Source organism: Vicia villosa, linkage group LG5, assembly GCF_029867415.1.
Source record: "Vicia villosa cultivar HV-30 ecotype Madison, WI linkage group LG5, Vvil1.0, whole genome shotgun sequence".
In the NCBI taxonomy this organism is placed as follows: domain Eukaryota; kingdom Viridiplantae; phylum Streptophyta; class Magnoliopsida; order Fabales; family Fabaceae; genus Vicia; species Vicia villosa.
Window position 1 is genome coordinate 88195235 of NC_081184.1, and position 5756 is coordinate 88200990.

The window sequence follows — 5756 nt, forward strand, 5'->3', positions numbered from 1 at the left end:
TATCTAAATAAACTAGCCTGACATACTTATTAAATTAAACATGCATAAACAATCGTAATTAATATATTTAGGCATATTCAATAATTTATAAGCAAGGAATATAAAATTATAAATTAAATAAACAATAAAAATAAAAACATGAAAGTATAACTTGAATTAATTCTTGAATCTTGAAATAGAGAACACTCCACCACAAGTCGGTTGGATCTGTTCTTAGAATTCTTCGATCAAATAATAAAAACAAGGAATTAAAATACTATGATCTAACGTAAGGTTAGGTCTAGTTAAAAGTTCACAACAATTTCTGGTGTAGAAATTGTTGTGAGAAAAGATGAACGGAATAGAAAACAATTAATGGAAATAAAATGCTGGGATAAAAATGCTGAAGAAAAACTATGGCTGGGATTAAGCATGGTCCAACCTCTCTTCACTTCGTAGAAGCCTCTTTTTATAATGAAAAATATGGTAACTGCTTCTTCACGTGTTCCTCTTTCTTCCCCGAGAATTTAGGAACAATTTGACTTGGAAGGTATTGGAGACGTGCGCCTTGTGTGAGAAAGAAATGGAGAAAATAGTGGAGAGGTGGAGACGGACGTCTCAAGTGGCTGTCATGGCCTTTGGACATGGGTGAAATTGGGAGACAGACGTCTCCTTTGATGACATGGCCCTTGGACTTTAGAGACGGACGTCTCCATGCAATTGGGCCCTAAGACGGGCGTCTCAGCTTCTTCATAGTGGGAGCTTCAGCTCCTTCGTGGGCTGGGCTTCCACACTTGATCCATCCTATTTTCACCCTTCACATTTGATTCATTCTATTTGCACCTCCACTTATAATATCTGCCTATTTTCTTCTTTCTTTATCTTTTTAAGTTGATTTTCTCTACATTTCATCTTCTTTTGACAAATAGTTCTCAACACGAACATAATACCTGAAACATCCAAAATACCAGCGTAATACTAAAATAAAGCAATTAAATTGACTAAAAGTACTAGCAATATGTATGTAAATCAAGTCAAATATACTATATAAATTTGTGTTATCAAGAGCTTCATTTTGGAGTTATGTTTTTGATGTTGTGCTCACTTCATCTGTAAAGGGGATCATCAAGCACCTTTGTTTTAGTTTGTATATGATATGCTAACCAAAATATAAAAAAGATTTTGCTTTGTCCTTTTATTTGTTTGTGTTTTGTAGGTACTAATCCATAGCATCTACCAAAAAGCCATTTTTCAGCATTTTTCAGCAAGGAATCGATTGCACAAGTAGAGTAATTGATTGCACTCACTTGTTTTGCACCAGATTTGCCTTTTGTCTTTTGTGCAATCGATTGCACCATTAGAACAATCGATTGCACCCACTATTTTTCGCCAGATTTGTGCTTTTTGAAGAGGAGCAATCGATTGCACCATTAAAGCAATTGATTGCACCTGTGCGAAATGTGAAAAAATGAAGACAATTTTTAGCTTTTGAGGAGTGTGTCACCATTTTCATGTGTGGGATGAATGTTCTAGATTGCACAATCAATTCTCTACATCATCTTGATCAAGTCATATCATGTACCCTCACTTGATGACATGTACACCATTGGATCATAATTTTGGCTCCAAATTCATTTACCAAGCCTAATTTCATTTACTAAGCCTAACTCCAAACCAACACTAATCCCAAGCCTAAATCCTATAAATAGAGGCCTCTACCTCTTCATTCAACAAGCTTTAATAGCCAAACTTACCTTGCTAGAATTTCTCTTGAATTCTTTTTCTCTCTAACTCTCTCCAAAAACCACCTCACTCAAAGTTCATTTTCGTAAAAGTTAGTAAGATTCATATTGAATCTTACTAATTTTTAACCTAAACCTTCATACATTCACTCTTTTCTTTCATTTGTTCATCATCAATTTTGGAAGATCAAAGCCTTGTTGTTTGTTCTTGAAGTGGATTTGAAGTTTTGAGCAAGAAAGTGGTAAATCTCTAGATCCATTCCATTCTTCAAGATGTGATCTATTGTTGCTTATGTTTGCTACACCTTTGGTGTTATATTGGTGTTATTTGCTTATTATTTGATGGATTTTCGTGCACAAGTTTATCCAAGATCACAATGTGTTTGTTATAATGTTTAAACAAGTTTTCTCCCTTTGATTTTTGTTTTTTTTTTAAAAAATCATAGTGCAATCGATTGCATAGTTGTTAATATGCGCAGATTTTGAAAACAAAAGAGGTGCAATCGATTGCACCATTAGAGTAATCGATTGCATGCTGACAGAATGGTGTTTTTTTGCCTTTTTTTTGTACTTGTTTTGGTTCTAACTCTTCTTCTACTCCTTTCTTTTGATATTTTTCTTTGAATCACAAGTTTAGAGGTCTAATTCCTCTCCAATGTCAATGGACTTAGGGCGTTGATAGGATGAAAATCCGAATCCGCAATATTAAGTAATTGAACTTGAAGATGGAAGGAACTTTTAAATGTGGTTCCATCTTTCATTTCTTTTTATTTTGGTCGATTAAAATCTTCAACATCTTGAGAATTCTTTTGGATTATAGATGAAGATGAGACCGCTGCCTATTTTCTTTTCGTGCGGTATTGCTTTCGGAGAACGATCTATATATCGTTTCTCTCGCATGCATTAGAACAAATATTGTTGACCGACCTTGTTGTAGGGTGAATTCTACATAAGTCACTTGGTGATCTGCTTAACATAGCGCAACATTTCGTGTTCCGAATAAAAAGATCCAATATGGAAGAGATTGTATATGATTGGTTTAAGACTTATGGAAGTTTATCGTGTAGTCGCTATTATTTTATCAAGCTTCTGATGAACTTTCATTGAATTTAAACCCGATATCATCATTCACTTACCATCGAATTTCATTAATAACATTTTGATGATATACTTGACAAGTTTCAAGATGGCCATCTTGCTAACAATTAACAATTGACTTTAATTTCCGCATTTTTATTATATTGCTCGTTATATTTTTCGCTTTATGCTTTCTTTTATTTTCGCCTTTATCATTCATCATGTTTATGTTTCCGCTATTTTCCCTTTGTCCATTTGGACGTATTGTTTATGTTCCGCTATTTTCCCTTTGTCCATTTGGACGTATTGTTTATGTTCCGCTATTTTCCCTTTGTCCATTTGGACGTATTGTTTATGTTTCCGCTATTTTCCTTTTGTCCATTTGGACCATACTCTATTTTTTGTGCTAAAACATTAATAAAAAATTTAAAACAATAAAAAACACTTAAGGCCCAATGGACTATTGGTTACTATCCTGAGCATTTTGGAGACCTGAACTTTTGGACTTAGCACCTCTGGAACTTGTTATTCTGTTGTGGTTTTGTCTGGCATTGGGTTGTTGTCTGTTTGTGTGTGTAGGTATTTCCTTGAAAGTCCTTGATGTTTAGTTCCAAGGCATTATGATAAGGAAATCATCTGTATACAGTCGTTACTCTGCCCGATTTTCGTCAGAATTTTATAATGTATTCCAAAGGCTTGGTGCAAGTTGTGCTAAGCATAATAAGTTCATCTGGATCCCCAAGTGGTAATGTGTTGGTTTATTGTTGGTAGTCCAAAGGATGGGAAATCTACTTTGACTCTTAATGTCAAGTGTTGGCTTCTTATTTTGGTTAGATCGTTCTTTCCTTACCTTTTATTTTATGCTCTAGGATAGTCCCTTCATCTCCTCTCCTTCTTAGATTTTCAAAATCTTCTCCCTTTTTCCAAAACCTTCTTATGTTTGAAAACTCTTTGAAAAATATTTCTTAAAAATATCTTTTGCCCTTAGTGGCTTTTCTTCAAAAGTTTAGACACAATTAATTGTTTTAGTGAGTTGCGATACCCCACGATTTTGATATTGATTGATATGATGGAATCTTTTCCACTTGAGAGATCTAGTGTCATATTTGTTGATTTTTATCCAAGTTGGAGCCCTTCTTTCATTTGTGACGCAAAGAATCCATCTGTTCTCATGTTAAAAATCAATGGCTGAGTATTCTCTCTGACGATGATTAAGTGTTTATTCCTTTTAAAAATCTTCCCTTTTAAGTGGAACTACATTAGTGTTGAAAGTATTTGTGGGTAAATATTTTCGGTAATATATCGTATCCACAGGGATTGGTTAATATCACTGCCGTTCTATAGTTAGTTATTTTGAGTGAGAAAAAGTAATTGAATTTGTTTTATGATAATAATACTATCAAATTTAAACAATAATTTAAATGCAAATAATAAACGTTTGTTAACGATTAAGGAAATATGTTGAGCTTTAGGGTTCATCAACCTATTCCTATACAATTTATCAATTAATTCACAATTGAACAATCATTTGAATTACTATCTTCACTTATCCTCAAATATGATTTCATGTCTGCAAATCAAATTAGATAGACTTTTACCGGTATGAGATTCGATCTCTCCAAATATCAATATCTATAATAGTAATAAGGAACGATAATTATGAAAACTCAATCACAATTCCATCTCTGCAAATTGAGATTGAATCAATATAATAACCTAGGGCAAAAGTTAGAATCTTTTCTTTCGATCAAAGACTCCATAATAATTTAATATAAAAGCAAGGTTTCTTATTGATAATAAATTCAAACAATTCTTCATATGAAAGAATCAATGGTATTGTATATTCATAGGTTAACTACTACCTTAAACTCAACAAGAGGAATTTAGCTCTCCATAGACATGAAGAACGCACAAGAATCAATGGAGGAATTCATCTTCATCAATGGAATGTCTTCAATTGGTAAAGAATCCACCTTCAATTGTTGTTCTCAGCTTCAAAATCAGAATGTTCTCCTAATTTCGCTCACCAAAAGTCTCTCTTTACTTGAAGACTAGGGCTTCTATTTATAATTTTTGGGCCTAAAACTTCGCGTCCGCGGCGCGGCAACGGATTACCGCGGCGCGGTCAAAAACAGTGAGTTTGGCGCGACGCTGTCTTGAACTCCCGCGGCGCGCCCTTGCTAAAACTTCTTCTTTTTGCTTTGCCTCTGAGACTTCCATCTTTCTTTCCTCTTCATGTTCTTATAAAGCTCCTTTTCAGCTCCAAACCTGCATCAATAGTACCCACAAGTGATTCGATTTGCTTTACAACATGAACTAAACTTAATCAGTTCAATTCTTACTAAAAACCTATGGATCTATCACAAATTGCATTAGTTTAGAAAAGAAATTACTTATTTTAACACATGAATTTACCATTAATTCACTCCTAACAAACTCTCCCCAACTTAGAGCTTTGTTTGTCCCTAAACAAAAGTACTCACCTCACCGAAAACAACAAAACATACCAACAATCATGCCACAAGTTTTTCAAAAAGGTTTTTTCAAGTGGCTCGATTCAGCAACCAAATCAGATACTCCTCATATCCCTGCAAACTCAGAACACATACATGAAACAGATTTTGAAAGAAAATTACCTCCAGAAGTTCAAAACACTACACAATTGCAATTGAATCAGCACTAATCACTCTCATCAAAAAGTATGATGAATAATAAAGGGGTTAAACACTCATCCAAACAATTAAATCAACAAAAATCCATATCATACGTTCACCATATTGTTAGCATCAAGTCCTGTGGAATCTGAGAATCAGAAGGTCTTTCCAGGGTTGTAATGTGGTTTTTAGATTCAAAGAAAAGAAGATAAATGAGGGTTGTTCCTATTCTAGGGAAGCATCCGAATCATAACTCCTTTCCTTTTTCCTTTATACCTCAAACTTTCTCACCCATTCTTCCCTC